The 17,500-nt window shown below is 42.7% G+C and overlaps 1 protein-coding gene across 1 annotated transcript in view; it reads left to right on the top strand.

The window, feature by feature from the left end:
* Window positions 1–17,500, top strand: part of otofa (otoferlin a) — a gene marked incomplete at its 5' end in the record, with an annotated part of 319,129 nt that overhangs the window by 217,791 nt on the left and 83,838 nt on the right. The window lies entirely within an intron of this gene.

The following is a 17,500-nucleotide window of genomic DNA, read 5'->3' as shown; positions in this document are numbered from 1 at the left end:
GTGAGGAACAAAAATGTTAAAGCGCTTTGGATTAAAAACACTATATAAATGCACCATTTACCATTTACCATAATGTAATGTACCATTACATGCATTAATAATTGCTGAAGATAAAAACACAATAAGTTATTTCCATTGCGGTCCTCTAGAATAACACTTAACACACCACAAGATAAAAGCAAGACCATAAGCAGACAGCAAGTGACGACAGTACAATCAACATATAAATAGCAGGCGTTAGGGTTGCTATGTCAACATGCTCATACATTCTTGGTCATAAAAAGAAGATGTAATGTGCTACATGGTACTTTGGAACCATGTCTTTAAGGCCACTTTAAATGTGCTTTGTGAAACACTAAATTTCAGATTATTCCACTGTACTGCTGTAGAGAAATGTTTTTTGCCCATTAGCCTATATTGAATTGAAAAGGTATGAAGTCTGTAGAGCTACCTCTTGTAAAGTAGCTATGAGTGTCTCTTCGTAGTGAGAAATAATTAATTAAGTACTTTGGTACCATATTCGTATACATTTTGTAAGTGATCAGCATTTTAATATAAAAGGTTCAGCGACTACAGGCCAGTCGCTCTGATGCCGCACATCATGAAGACCTTGGAGAGGCTGGTCCTACAACACCTCAAACCCCTGGTGAGTGACTCCCTGGACCTCCTGCAGTTTGCATACCAGGCAAACATTGGGGCCTACATGCACCTGAAGAGGCCATTATCTACAAGCTCCACAGAACCTATACACACCTGGAAAGGCCATTACCTACATGCTCTACAGAGCCTATATGCACCTGGAGATGCTGCACAGCATAGCAAGAATCATGTTCTTTGATTTCTCCAGCACTTCTAATACCATCCAGCCTTTGCACCTAGCGGAGAAGCTCATGGCGATGCGACTGGACCATGGCCTGGTGGCCTGGATCACTGAGTAGCTCACCAACAGACCACAATATGTCAGACTGCAGTGTTAATTTAGTCAACGAAAATTATGACTAAATAATGGTCGTCAATGAAGCTTTTTTCCCTGACGAAAACGAGACGAGATGTCTTGTTAATGGAGATCATGTTACACTAACATGACGAAATTATTCATGCAATGTCGTTGACAAAAAACGTTGACACAAAATAAAATCTTGCTAAACGTTTATTCAACTTCAACATCAACACTGTTTACTTGCTACTTGCTAGCTAACAGGAACTCATTTGTCGACAGGAAAGTAACAAACTTTCTTTCTAACTAATTGTCCGTGCGGAACCCTTATCCCCAACACATCGTTCCGTGGGTGAATTATTGTAATGTTCTGGGGTTTTGTGTGTCGCTCTAGGGGCACCACTGTTATGCTGGGGGTGTTGTTTCCCCCCGGGAGATATGGGAGGACGGACCGGATGTTACGTTGTTGTTGTGAAGCTAGCGTATTAACAGGTAGCTGGGTTGTGTATGAGAAGGGAAGTATCAACTTGTAAAACCCAATATTGAGCTGGTAATAAAGCACCATACAGAAAAGGAAACAACTTTTTCTTCCCTACATTACTGCATGACGGATCGCTACATTATGTTGATCCACCACAATAGAACACATGAACTCTTTCTCTCTGCCACGCTGGCCGCGCATCCTGCGGTCATTTTGTGACTGTTTTCACGATAATTCATGATATTTGCGGAGCTATTTGTATATTCTATATTATAGCTATGGGGAAAATGGTATGGTTAATTTAACAGAAACTATTTGCAGTACAGCATGTAAAAACGCGTTAGTTTCTAAACACTGTAGTTTGTAGTTTATTACATGCTGAACATCGCCCATTTCCGAAAGAATCCAGTCTTTTTCCATAGATCGCGCGATGTGCAATTATTGCACGCTTTATGTGCAATAAGCCCGAATCGTTCTGGTTGATTCCCTGAACCCCCAAATACTCCCAAATCAAAGGTATATAACATGTACTACATGTACCTTCACAAAATGATCAGAAAAAGCCTCGTTTATGACTGGTACAGTAAGCCACTGTGATAGTTACATAAACATGTTCCACGTTCGGTAAAATAGACATAGGGGGTCCTTACCGTAGCCAGAAGGTAATCCAAAAAGAATAATTCCAATGATCCCATTGGCGATCGCGATTACAAGTTTATATGTAATTACACGTGTTTACTGGACACTAGGTTTTGAGGCGAGCGGATCTGCTTCACTGCTTGCGATCGCTTTGGAAGAGCTCCTCCCCCACAGAGCCAGTCTCAATGCCTCGATGCATTCAATGACAATAATGCTGCCTTCCTATCCGAGTTAAAATGGTAGACGATACTGCCATCTGGTGATATTCGATCGGCATTGCAGTTCAAGCGTATGTGGCTGTGCCAAAGTGATTCAGATCGCTTTGGGCGAGTCTGTAGCATGGGAATCAAAGGAAAAAGATCAAACGATCTAATAACAATGATTGGTGTTCAACACATGGCGAGCAAACACGTATATATACAGTATATGTGGTTGGCGGAGATTGAGTTAAATAGCTTACATAAGTCTAACCAGCTAGCACTAACGTTAGCTTTTTTTGTTTAAAAAAGCTCACACCAACTTATGAGGCTGTAACTGAGTGGCGAGACTAAACAAAAAAGACTAAATCGAAACTAAACAAAAAATACTAAAATGAAAATGCTCAGACCTGTAGTTGACTAAAACTTGACTAATACGAAAAATAGATAAAGGTGACTAAATATGATGAAAACGAAAAAGAGCATTTGAGACATGACTGGTCACGCCATAAATCCATCTCTACAGACTGTATGAATTAATGTTGCGTTTTTTTTCTTCAAATGTAGCCAAGAGAAAATACCCTAACCCGGTCAAAACAGCAGTCAAAGTGTATATTTTCAGCAATATGTTTGTTTACAATAGTTTAAAGTGTTATTAGTGAAATATGAGTTATAGAAATCTAGTCGGAAACAGGCGAATATTGACACTAGGAAATGCACGCCGCCATTTTGTTTGTAGTCCTATGAGGAGAGGAGACCCAGGTCTTTGGAATTCTACCCAGCTCATGCCAGACCCTGTCAATCATCTGCCTTCTGGATTTACTTTATTATTTCTCTTATTTTTCGGGATTATCTCCCACAAACCTGAACGTAATTGGCATAAATTAGAACACAGTTAGTTTCTCTACCTTTCTGTGAACAAAAAACGTAACAAAAAAAGGCATTGCAATCTAATGAAAAATGCTTTCCTTTGGTTCATTACAATTTACTCAAGCGTAGTAACAGACACAATATTTCTGACACTGGGAATACATGCCCTGAGATCCATATGTCCCTAGATACCAAGAACATGCAAATGGACCTTGTAGAAGTGGTGCAATATTCCGTTTACTTAGGTATGTATTTTTAGGCGGATTTTCTGAAAACAGGGCTAGGGCTTAAGAGGTTAAACAATATACTGCACTGGTCGGACAACACCAAGGCCCTCTACACTACAGGAAGGGACAGAGCAGACTGTTCTTCCTGAGGAGACTCTAGAGGTGATGGCAGAGAGAAGGATTAGGAAAAAGTTGGATGCTATTTTGTAAAGCCCCTCCCACCCCCTCTATGAAGAGCTAGCCAAGATGAAAAGCATGTTCAGCCAAAGGCTTTTTCTAGTTTGTTTTTGAGGTGTTGTGAGCCAGCGTAATCAAAGTGACTTTGTACTCGAGCTCCAGGTAGTGTGTGAAAAATAGCTTGAACAAGATGTAGGAGGTAACTCTCTTTCTCTCTAATCTATACTCTCTCTCTTTCTCTCTAATGTATACTTTCTATCTAATACTCTCTCTCTTTCTCTCTAATGTATACTCTCTCTCTTTCTCTCTAATGTATACTCTCTCTCTCTTTCTCTCTAATGTATACTCTCTCGTTCTCTCTCTAATGTATACTCTCTCTCTTTCTCTCTAATGTATACTCTCTCTTTCTCTCTAATGTATACTCTCTCTCTTTCTCTCTCTAATGTATACTCTCTCTCTCTCTTTATCTCTAATGTATACTCTCTCCCTTTCTCTCTCTAATGTATACTCTCTCTCTTTTTCTCTAATGTATACTCTCTCTTTCTCTCTAATATATACTCTCCCTCTCTTTCTCTCTAATGTATACTCTCTCTTTCTCTCTAATGTATACTCTCTCTTTCTCTCTAATGTATACTCTCTCTTTCTCTCTAATATATACTCTCTCTCTTTCTCTCTAATGTATACTCTCTCTTTCTCTCTACTCTCTCTCTTTCTCTCTAATGTATACTCTCTTTTTCTCTCTAATGTATACTCTCTCTCTTTCTCTCTAATGTATACTCTCTTTTTCTCTCTAATGTATACTCTCTCTCTTTCTCTCTAATGTATACTCTCTCCTGCTCTCTAATGTATAATCTCTCTGAGGGAGCGGTTTTCAGGTTTAAGGGGAGGGCATTCCAGAGCCTTGGGGCAGTCACTGCAAAAGCTTGTCTCCTTTGGTTTTAGGGCGCTTTCATAGTTTTGGTGGACTCTGTGCAGACTCTGTGCGGTTCGGGGGGGTGAAGTTGCAACATTGTTGCATTCTTCATTTGGTTCGTCTGCATTCACACTGCAATTTATCAAGCGCACCAAACTTTCTGAACAATGTCACGAGGTCGAAAAGGGCACTCGTCTATTGGACACAATAGAGAGTGGAAATGTGTGTGCGTGACTGCGAGCCCTAACGTGTGTGCGCGCCGTGTGTGTGTGACTGCGAGGGTCTCATCTTTGAAAGACTCAACTATATGTTTCGGGCTGGATGTGGGTCTTGTGCCAAGTATAACGTCCAGCCAGGTCATCATACCAAGGGAACTTGTCTTTCTCGTTCCCCGAACTCCTACTATTTCGAAGCAAGTCACGGACTTTAAATAGTCTAATTGTTTTTTCAGCCTGTTATTCGTTTTAACTTCTTTAATAGTTTTAGAAGGCTATAGCCAAAGTTGCCTTTTACGCTTAGCCTATATTTTACGCACTGTGTTTAGCCTATATTAAAAAGTCGAATTGTTTTTTCAGCCTGTTATTCGTTTTAACTTTCAGCCTGTTAATAAATATGTCATTAATTCAGTATTTAACTTCTTGAATTCATATTTATTTAGGCTATGCTAATTAAAAGCACAAATGTTATGAACATCTAATTTAATTCTCTGCTTATTTATTAATATATTGCTGACGCAGTTTTTTAATTTTGATGTGGCATTGATCCATTGTTCTATTGAAGCCCATTACCACCATCCTCTCGCTAAACAACTTGTACACTGCGTTGTTTTCATGAGTACCCACAAGTAGCTGTTTAATTTGGTCTTCTGCCCATATTTCTATCAGGGCTTTCACCTCATCATTCTCCCATGTCTGTCCACGAGATATGTTTACCGCATGCTTGTTTTGCAGTGAATGCCGCTGCAGTGTTTGTTTTTTCCCTTCTACCCAAGATGCACAGTTTATCAGGTCACTTCCTATATTTGGTCCGCGTTTGGTCCGATGAAGCGAACCGAGACCTACGTTTTCAGGCGGACCAGAGTTTGCGTGTTTGGTCCGCACCATAGTTCGACTGAGCATTCACACCACCCCAAAAAAAGCGGACTATCCGAGAAAACAAACTCTGGTCCGATAGTCCGGACCAAACTTCCCTAAGGGCGCTTTCACATATAGTTTTGGTGGACTCTGTGCGGTTCTGGTGGTGAAGTTGCAACATTGTTGCATTCGTCATTTGGTTCGTCTGCATTCACATTGCAATTATTTATTTTTTTTATCTACTTTTTATCCCATTTTTCTATTTTTCCCCCATCCCAATTTCGTATCGTCCAATTCTACCCTCCCCTGTCTCGAACGCTGTTAGGCCATGCCTCCCACAAGCCGGCTGCAATGTGGACGAAGCCTTTACATCACGTGTCCCCTCCGGTACTCGAGGAAGCAGCCGTCGCATCTTTTCACCTGCACAGCGCGATCTCTCAACGTCGGGGGTCTGCGTGGGAGGGTCACGCCGCCCCCGTCGCTTCCTGATTCTGCTGCGCAGGCGCACCAACCGACCTGTAGGAGTCGCTGTCCACAACGTCCGATCCCCACCCATCAGCTTCCCACCCCCTAATACTGCCAACACAGAATACAGAAGATGCAGAGCATAAGGGTCTTGAGGGTGTGTGTAGTTAGAAGATGCAGGGCGTAGGGGCCTTGAGGGTGTGTAGTTAGAAGATGCAGAGCATAGGGGTCTTGAGGGTGTGTAGTTAGAAGAGGCAGAGCGTAGGGGCCTTGGGGGGGTGTAGATAGAGGCCATTGACCGGAGGTAGGAGGGAGCTGTACCGTATGCCAGGTCAAGGACCTTGAAACGGATTCGTGCAGCAATGGGAAGCCAGTGCACCTCTCTGAGAAGTGGGGTTACATGGGCTGACTTTGGCAGGTTGGAGATCAGGCAGTAATAATATGTTACATTGCCTCGGCACAGACAAATGTAATGTGATTACAGTCACATTCACACACAATCACACCGGTAGAGACTGACTAGAGACAGTCAATAAAGTTGTATTAGGCTGCTTTGGGGATCTGCTGTCCCTCCTTGTTGTATTCATTGGCAACAGATCAAGTGACTGGAGAATTAAATCCATTCTCATCACATTTCCGGGGTGAGTGTGTGTTCCATAATACCGTATTCATTGAATCTGCTTCACAGGCGATGAAAGAAAAGTAGAAGCTGATTTATTCATGATGAATAACAATATCCCTGCAAAACCATGCAGCCGCGCTGCTCCATGGTGCAGATGAAACAAAGATGCACTGAGGGACCTGCTATAAATCATTGTAGACACCCAGAGATGCTCCACGTAGCCTACAGCCAGGAGAGGGAGGACGAGGGGGTGGGATGGTGTCAGCGCTACGTGGGACAGGGGTGATTTTCAGTGACTTATAGCAAGACTGAGAGACCCTTGTTGCTCAGCAGTATTCTTCAAACATTACAGTACATAGAGAAATATTTATGTATACACACTAGCGGTGTAACGGTACGCGACTTCACGGTACGGAAGTAAGGATGACCTTTATTCAATAGGTGATGTAACATTAAAAGACAGTGTTGTCTGACATAGCCCAGAGTACTGCACTACACCCTATACTACATGTATTATCAGTGCCAGGTAGCTACTCTGTTATACATCAAAGTGCCAAATCCATTTCATGGTGCAAGTAGTTGCATTTTTGTCTTGGTTTGAGACAGAGAGGGAGGAAGGCTGTACTTGATCCTAAGACCATTATTCTTCCTTTCATACACATTAGAAAAGTAATACATTCTAGCGATATCATAATCCATTACACCAATAGTGATTTTTTTTGTTCACCATGTTGTTTTATCGATAATCAACTTGACGAATTGAATGAACTAAATGATCTTAAAACATAGACCTTTGGTGTGTGTTTTCTTTTCCATTCGTTTTGTGATATACTGTAATACAAAAAGAGAACGCGTGGGTGACGACGCGGAGCCAACGTCATGTGATTCCAGCTCCCGCTTGCTCCTCTAAACAGAGATGACAGGTCAGATGACAGAGATGATCGTGTTCTGTTTTCCCATGGGAAAGAGCTTAGAGGTTAGTGGTAGTACACAAAGCACTACAAGCTATCACTCACTCACGCCATTTAGTTGGCGTACCGTTACAGGTTGGATGCTATACTTTCCAGAGCTCATTGTTAAATTCTATAAGCCCCTTGGCTTATTTGGCGTAGATTGCATCGAAGATTGCATCGAAGGCAACTCAGCCGGTCCACCTCGCAAAATTGCAAAGTATTTCCCCATTGCCCATTTCTAAATCGTCTCGTTTAAAACAAATAAAGCATGAACATTTGCATGGTGTATACCTTTGTGTGCGTATTCATCCACAATCTATAGCTCGACATGAAAATATGCGCAATTAATCGCAAAAGAAAATCGCTGAATTTAATTTCAACCAATAATGCTTAAACAATAATGTTAGTGATAGAGGGGAACTCATTTTGTGCAAAAATGGAAAGCTATCCAATGTTCATGAGGCAGAATTGTTACAATAGCCGATAATCCATTTTCCCAATGATAAATCCTTATACGAGTGGACCTTGCGGGCGGTCCAAAGTGACGTCAGACTACACCTCCCTATGGAAACGCTGGTCTAACTTTCATGTCATTCATGTTGTTACCTTTTCATTTGATAATCGATATTGATAATTGTTGGGAATAAAATGTCTCAATGCAGGATAAATAATGCAATTGCAAGAGTCATGTATTTAGGCTGACAGGATAACATACAGATTGGAGAAGCAGCCTTCTGAACAAAGGGTTGCTGGTTTGAATCCCTGGACTGGTTGAAATCTCGGTCCCATCAGCCACCGCTGATGGAGCAAAGCACCGAATTGACCTCATGCCCGCCCGCTTTTCTTGATCCTCCAATCACAACTGTTGCTTCCGAGGGACATCATGACTGTTAGGAGTGCCTGTTTATCAGCATCCTGTTTATCAGCATACATTTTTCATAATGTTACAATTGTCAAAATGTCGCATCCAATTGAATTTTGTTGCATCCAAATTAATTGTACACCTATTAATTACAACTCTGCCAAAAATCATCCTGTGAATTGTGACAATCACTTAGGGCAAACTGTTTGATGCAAAGAACCTCATAGACTGGCACTCACTCTCTCACTCATTCAGTCACTCACTCACTCACTCACTCACTCACTCATTCACTAACTCACTCATTCACTAACTCACTCACTCATTCACTGACTCACTCACTCACTCACTCATTCACAAACTCACTCACTCACTCACTCACTCACTCACTCACTCACTCACTCACTCACTCACTCACTCACTCACTCGCTCACTCACTCGCTCGCTCGCTCGCTCACTCATTCACTAACTAACTAACTCACTCACTCACTCACTCATTCACTCACTACCTCACTTGCTCGCTCACTCACTCACTCACTCACTCACTCACTCACTCACTCACTCACTCACTCACTCACTCACTCACTCACTCACTCACTCACTCACTCACTCACTCACTCACTCACTCACTCACAGTGAGTCACTCTTCCCCTAGTGGTGACCCATGGAAATGCACTTTGTGTAAGCTTTCCATCTATAACACTGTGTGCCCTTGTTGGTCACATCTTACTGTAAATAGTTGTAAGATGTAACCAGTAACAATACCATCTGAAGGCAGGAATCTAGAAATAGAATTACCTAGATACTTCATGATATGATAAATAATATAACTATTTGACCACAGCGACTGTTGTTCAATCGAGCATTTGAACCCTGCTTTTAGAAAGGAGGTAGAGAGTGCTATAGGTAACCAGCCTTGTTTTTTTGCAAATAGTCTTGTTTTTTGCTAATTACACATGTGCTATAAGTGAATTACATGTGTACTATAAGTGAATTACATGTGTACTATACGTGGGTAATTTATGTATGCTTGAGTGTATTGCAGAGTCACTCGTATGATTATATCCAGACATTATACAGAATATTTCATATTCATTATTAAGCTCAAGATTCCTTGTTTGTGTTTCTCCTGCTGTGAGGAGCTGGAGCTCATGTAGTACAGTTAGATCACACACACACACACACACACACACACACACACACACACACACACACACACACACACACACACACACACACACACACACACACACACACACACACACACACACACACACACACACACACACACACACACACACACACACACACACACACACACACACACACACACATGCTGTCAAATAGTCCATCCTGTCACATTGTGTTAATGTTGTAGTGAAAACCCATGTCTTCACACAGAACTGAATTAAGAATTAATTGTAATTACTGGCCTGGTCACTTCAGGGTCATCCTGCAGCTCTGGCAGTCAGGGTGAGCGCGAGCAGCACAGGGGACGTTCTGAGTGGCACTTGGTTGATTTGCAGTGTTTTTCTATTGTTTAACGATGCAGAGGTTATATGGAGATGTTATTTGAAGAGACACCTGGTATTATCTCGTATTCCAGATTGTATATCTAGATGTGTTTTTACCAGATTGCATTTAACACCTGGCATCAGGCACGTGCACACATAGAGCCCATGGGGTGCTTGAGCACCTGCCTTTTTGAGCCTCATAAAAAAAAGTGCCCTCTTTGAAAAAATGTCAATTAAAAAAAGAATTTGTTTTCGTTACGCATATAGACTGCCCTTCCAACTGAAAAATGTCAGGATAGAATCAAAATATTAGGTAAAGAGAGAGAGATGCCCCATATTCCATTGCAGTTTGCACGGCCTCCTCAGCGTGCCTCTCCGGGGACCTATATATTTTATGCATAGCGTGGGTGGTGATGATGATGATGATAGAAACCGCTGTGGCGCATACAGTTGAATGCTGGTATTACACTCACTGAGGGACACGAAGAAGTCAAGTCCGATGGGATTTGGGAATCTCAAATACAAATCGGGATTGGAATAAAAAATGCATTTATATTAAACAATACAGAATATACAGCACTTCTTGGGGTCTGTAGGGTAAGCACTTATTCCCTCCGCCCTGAACATTTATGGACATGTATGGGCCTTTTAAGTCAGTGATAAAAGTGTCTTTCAAGGATAAGTGAGCTCCTGCACTGATTATTATAGTTCAATATTCAATATTTGATCACCAAAACCCCCCAAAAAGCATAAAAAGGCCCCTCCCCGCCCAAAAAGGGCCCCCAAAAATAGCACCGGCCCAGTGCCCGTTTCAGCCTTTGAGCACCTGCCCCTCTAAAGTCCTGTGCACGTCCCTGCCTGGCATTAATAGCCGCTGTCCTTATTGAAATCTGATTGCGCTTTTCTGCCCAAAATGCAGATAACCGTGCATGTCACAGTTGATTGACAGCAGACACACAAACTCTAAACATTGGTTTCAAATGAGATTAAATATTCATGCGGCACATGTCTAACTGCATGATCTTGATCGTGATTTGTGCAAATATAATGTAGCTTGCAGAGCATGTACGCCCTCTATCTCTCTCTCTCTCCATCTCTCTGTCTATCTCTCTCTTTCTCTCTCTGTCTATCTATCTGTGTGTGGGTGTCTCTCTCTCTGTCTATCTCTCTCTTTCTCTCTCTGTCTATCTGTGTATGCGTGTCTCTCTTTATCTGTCTCACTCTGTCTTTCTCTCTCTTTCCATCTCTCTCTCTTTCTCACACACACACACACACACACACACACACACACACACACACACACACACACACACACACACACACGCACGCACGCACCACACACACACACACACACACACGCACACACACACACGCACACACACACACACACACACACGCACACACACACACACACACACACACACACACACACACACACACACACACACACACACACACACACACACACACACACACACACACAGTTCTTAAGCAAGGGGCAGTGTATGAAGCCCAGTCCTCTCACTTCCCCTCCTCCCCTTCCTCTGTGTTGAGCCTTTAGTCTCCTCCTCAGTGGCTGAAAAACGTCTTCTGTTTGCTATGCAAGCTAACCACAGAATGACAATCATCATTTATTACAGATTATGCAGAGACATTTGGCGTATGTTTTGTGGTAAAGGCATAGGTAGTAAAGGCATGGGTAAAGGCATAAAGGCATGGGTAGTAAAGGCATGGATAGTAAAGGCATGGGTAGTAAAGGCATGGGTAGTAAAGGCATGGGTAGTAAAGGCATGGGTAGTAAAGGCATGGGTAGTAAAGGCATGGGTAGTAAAGGCATGGGTAGTAAAGGCATGGGTAGTAAAGGCATGGGTAGTAAAGGCATAGGTAGTAAAGGCATGGCATGGGTATAGTAGCACACAGATTCTGAATGCTCATAGTGTCACCCCCCCGGTCCTATTGGACCGGCCATCGGACTTTCAGCACCACTCATGAACAATACACTGCTGCATTTGTGCCTGTCTATGTTTATTAATTTGTTCTCTGTCATGCTCACTAATCTGTTGTCTGTGTATCTGCTGTCTGTGTTGTGCCCCATTGTCTAGTCTATAGTGATTTCTCCCCTGTGTCTGTATCTATGTGTTATTTAGTCTCGTCATGTTTCAGTATTTTACCCCAGGTTGTTCAGTCTTTTCCACGCAGCTGTGTCTGTTCCCAATCACCCTCATGTGTCAATTAGTCTGTGTATATTAGTGTTGTCTGCCCTGCCTTCCTTGCTGGATCATTACTCATGTTACCCTCGTCCATGTGTGCTGTCAACTTTAGTTTTCTCCGTATTCCCCGTGAGTCAGTTTGTGTATTGTTGCCACGTTCAGTAAAAGGCTTATTACTTTCATCCACGACTCGTGCTTCGTCTATTTTCATCCTCCACTACCTCTCCTCGTGTTAAGTCTGCATTCTGGGTTCTACTCATCTCTACCACCGACATGCCAACGAAACGTTCCAGGAATCGTAACACATAGGGCACAACAGGAAGCAGCATCAGAGTCACTCATGCCTCCCCAGTTCCCACCAAAGGGTTGTGTTAAGAGTAATATTTTGTCACACAATGAAGTGGCCATAGCCTCGTACATCCTAGGAAAATAAATAATCGTTCTGAGTATCTGTCCCTCTGTACCTTATTTATTTAACAGGACCCGGGGCATGTAAATCCAGACGTCCCACCTCAGGGCTTCTGGTCTCTCACAGTTGTGGTTTGGCCGATCGTATTGCAATCCATCTCCATTGAGTCTCAGCTGTACTTACACATTGACGTCGGTATGTCCCACATGCCACTTTAACACGACCTCCGGAGGTCAACAGAGCAACGATTGCACATTACCAGGCAAGGAAATACAAGGACGTCTTGTCAAATGTGTACGTTTACTTTTAATACTTTTCTACTTTCTCTTATTAAAGTATCACTTTGAATGAAGAGAACTTTTACTTCCACCAGATTAACGTTACTCATTTCAAGTTTCAAGTTTTGTTTTATTTGTCACATAGGTACATGTACATTACAGTGAAATGCTTGGTTCTGTATGAGCCTCCTGAGATTGTGCTTCATACAGTAAAAAAAAAGTTTAAAGAATAAAGACCAGCACTATACAAAATAGACAATATATACAAAATGCAAACAAATGCTAAATGCAAAAATGAGGTAAAGAGATATTTTAGTAATAAATAGATCAAATATGGTGTAGATAATAAAATGGTTTAAAGTGTCTAAAGTGAATGTTCAAGGTGCATGTTTAAAGTGAGTGTGGATGTGGATGTAGATGTAGAATGGATGGGTTAGTGTTGCATAGAGTCTACATTGATCATCCTGGTGGCCTTGGGCGTTTCTACTTTTACTTAAAGTAATCATCTCAAACATTTTCACATTAATACATGTCTGTTTTGCTACTCTCTACCAGCGATTGATATAACACAATATAGTGATTCCACCTACACCCAGTTCATGAATGCTTTTACATTCGCTGTTCTCTGCTGTTTTAATTTTACAAAACAGCGGTTTGTTTGTAATGAATAGACGACTAACTCAGTATTTAGCTTTTTTATTTCAAGATGGAAAGCAAGTCAATACAGTTCAAAGACAGCAATGGCCGCTTATCACCAATAGCTGTATAGATCTTACCAGCACTAAGTAAAGCATCCTCTTCCACCACCGGCGCTATCCAATTGCAAACCACTCACCCGAGACACACATTACTGTCAGGTGTAATCGGGGTGTAAGATTTCTAATCATTTGAATTGAGGACCGTGCAGACTCGACTGCACACACTATAGGTATAGTCTAGTGTGAAGTACTTTGCGTCACTGTGAATTCATGCGACCCGCCCAGCCCAACTATCAGAAGGAATCGCTCTACGATGCGAGAAAAATGACAACAAAGGGAGCCCAGCGGGAGAGAGCTTAAAGCGAGAGTGTTGATAGCAGAGGTATGTTACGTTCTCCATCATTAACGTAGCGGGTCCTCCCTCCTGGCTCGACTGGACTCCCAAAGTCCACCGGGTTTCAGGACATTCTTGATTGTCTCATTTGAGTTTTTTTTATTTGCATATCGTCAGCTAGGCCTATTTGGTTGCATTCGTGTTTTGAACAAGTTATATAATGTACAGTACTAGAGTTCTCTAAGGTTTTGAACGGCGTTGGGTATCCTTGCAAATCTTTTAGTGGCCGTACAGAATAAGGACGCGGTCTAGCGCGGTCTAGTGGTAGGAGCCTATGTGGTCTTCATCAGACACCGTCGGCCTCTGAGCACCTTGTGCCTCAACCACTGAATGTGGTTCTTCCACTTTTAGTGGCTCGTGGTCGAGTCTGTACGGCCGTCTAAATCGCTACATCTCTACATCTTCATCTCAGATCTGAAGACAGAGAGACAAATAATAGGTATCGCTTCTCTTGCTAATTCTACACGTAGGCATGACGTTGATGACTCCAGACTGCAGACAGGTTGCACGTAGACATGGTACTGTTTTCCCATAACGACATAGAAAAGGGTTTTATTCGCCGACTCTCTGACTTTGTAAACCTGGGGGGGGGTTCCCTTGTTATAAAATATCATGTGAAAAGCTGTCAGGTTTGACCTGCTTAAGATTGCCCTCTCATCTGTGTCCTTACATGCCTTGACCTGGCATAGCCCAGGCAGAAACAAGAGTGAAAAGGGAGAACCAGAGAAGTAAGTAGAAGACTCTGGTTTACTGTTTCCTACATCCTGACAGTTTCTCCCCTCATTTCTCTTGCTTGTCTTTGTTTGGAGAAGTGAGCAGTCTGCAGATTCAGAACACAATGTGTTCTTTCGCACGGCGGCGTGAAGAGTTGCACACAGTAGTCTGGGATACGCTGCTGTAATAGTTTCATACCTAGTGGGTAAAAGATTGAGCGTGTTTGGTTGAGTGACAGCTGTGGTTTGCTCCTGCTATGTGATCTGAAAGCCGCCTCCTCTCAGTTGGTGCAACTGTGGAGTCCTGACAGAGTGAAAGCACTTTATATGAGGGAGAGTGTGTGTGTGTGTGTGTGTGTGTGTGTGTGTGTGTGTGTGTGTGTGTGTGTGTGCATGTGTCTATGCGTGCATGCACGAGTGTTTGTATGTGTGTATGCGCACATGTGTGTGTATGTATTTGTGTGTGTGTGTGTGTGTGTGTGTGTGTGTGTGTGTGTGTGTGTGTATTTGTATGTTTGTCGCTTGGTGTGGGTCTGTGTGTGTATGTCTGTGTGTGTGTATATGTATTTGTGTGTTTGTCGCTGTGTGTGTTGTGTGTGTGTGTGTGTATTTGTGTGTTTGTCGCCGTGTGTGTGTGTGTGTTGTGTGTGTGTGTGTGTGCGTGTGTGTGTGTTGTGTGTTTGTGTGTCCGCGTACTTGCTGTAGTCTCTCTGTCCATCTTCCACAAGCTGTCTGGCCATGCATGGATACACTCTCATCTTCTTCAGTGGTTAGGGGCCTCCGTCCCTCCCCTCCCCTCCCCACCTCCACCCCACCTCCTGTCTGTCATACCGCCATACACTCACACCTCCACCTGTTTGTCCCTCCCCTCCCCTCCCCCTCCCCTCCCCACCTCCACCCCACCTCCTCTCTGTCATACCTCTGTACACTCACACCTCCACCTGTTTGTCCCTCCCTCCCCCTCCCCCTCCCCTCCCCACCTCCACCCCACCTCCTCTCTGTCATACCTCTGTACACTCACACCTCCACCTGTTTGTGCCTCCTCGTCTAACACCACCTCAGAACTCCTAAAACCACCTGCCTGCTTGGTCTCTGGGGCCCCAGTACCCGATGAACAACTGATGAAGAATATAGTTCAACATTTAAGAAAGCAATTCTGAGGATTTGAAATTGAGTTTTGTTTTTTGGGGGGGATCTATCATCTCCTTGTGCGTTGGGTTATTGGACCGAGGGGTATCTTGTATGTGGTGCGTATGACAATACATTCCTCTTTTGACAGCTTGTTAGTAACATGTGATTTTAACTCTTTCAGTGTCTACGTTTTGTTTTGTAGGTTTTGTTTTCTCATCACACACGTGAGATCATATACTGCACACCTGAAAGGGTTAAATAATGTACCTGGACATTGTTATAATTTTTTTTAAGGATTTTACTTTATATATTAAATAAAATACATACAAATTATTATTATTATTTAATTAAAAAACATTTTAATATAATGTATATTATTTAACCATTTCAGGTGTACAGTGCGATCTCACGTGTGCGATATATACATATATAAATAGTTTGTGTTTTATTTAAAAAAAATTATCATTTATATATACTGTATATAGTTCTTTTTTTGTATTTTATTTTTTTATTATTTTTTAAACAAACACATAAACAAACATGACAACACACGATAAGATATACAAGCATTAGTTGACAGTGCACATCCAATGAAATCACATTTTAGTTAATTGTCTTATACAGGATATACCCTTAATACCTGTTATCTAAAAACCTACACACATTATGCTCTAGCTCGTACCCCCCCCCTCCCGGACCCCCCATTGGATAGTATATAGTTTATAGTATATAGTTCTTATATATATATATATATGTATATATGTATAAACTCATCAGAATTTACAGAGTTTGCACAGACAGACGTTTTGCACAGAATGATATAACACAAACTCAAGGATATGTTGGAATCTGATATTCGGGCCGGCATAGCGTTGAACGTGTGTGATTGAACTTGACTGGAAAAGCCTTTTGACCCTGAATGTGAGGACCGATCATTAAGCCTTCTATTCATTCCACAAAAGGCTTCCCCTTTTCAATTTAACCTCGTTCAACCTCTCACGCTCGACACGCGAGACGCGTACTGTAGGGCTCCATATACTTCTCCTAAGGAGAGCATGTCTCACCGTTTCATTTCAAATTTTTTCCATCGAGAAGATTGATGGATTCCAGAAGAAAGAAAGATCAAAGGTGAAATTGACCTTTGAACGCTTGAGAAAACAACGGAATGGCCCCCTTCTTCATTAGCTCCCGGACGGACATGTATCCATATCCGCGGCTAATTGGACGGTCACGCTCGTTTTTAATTATTAAGGCCCCTCGTTTGTAGGCGCGCTGGTGACATCACCTGCCCTTTGTTGTTGCGGTGACATGCGATCCAGATAATATCAGTGTGGAGTTATCGGACACCCAGGGTCTGGCGTTTGGGGGGGGGGGGGGGGGGGGGGGGGGGGGGGGGGCTAACTCGCTAGCGATGGAGGTCGGGTGCAACTGTCTCGCTGAGTGTTGTGCGTTATGTACAGTATGTACTGCATCTCGCGGGGTTGGGTTACGGCGATGTGCGTTATTGTATATACTGTATATCATGTTGGGGCGCGTCGGGTTGCACGCGGGTCACGCTTGCCAGGCGTGGCCCGATGAGTTCTGTGCCGAGGTGTAACGTCACAATTTCCGCGGGCGATGCTAATCAATCCAATCTTGAGCATCCTCGCTATCTTGACAACTGAGAGAAATATGAACTAAGTCCATGTAACCCGAAGCTATACCGTTCGCCGTGGGGATCGACCGCTCGGTTTGGCTGTG

This window comes from Notolepis coatsorum (genome assembly GCF_963971535.1).
Source record: "Notolepis coatsorum genome assembly, chromosome: 5".
In the NCBI taxonomy this organism is placed as follows: Eukaryota; Metazoa; Chordata; class Actinopteri; order Aulopiformes; family Paralepididae; genus Notolepis; species Notolepis coatsorum.
Note: the sequence above shows the minus strand (reverse complement) of the source record. Positions and strands in the feature narration are given on the sequence as shown.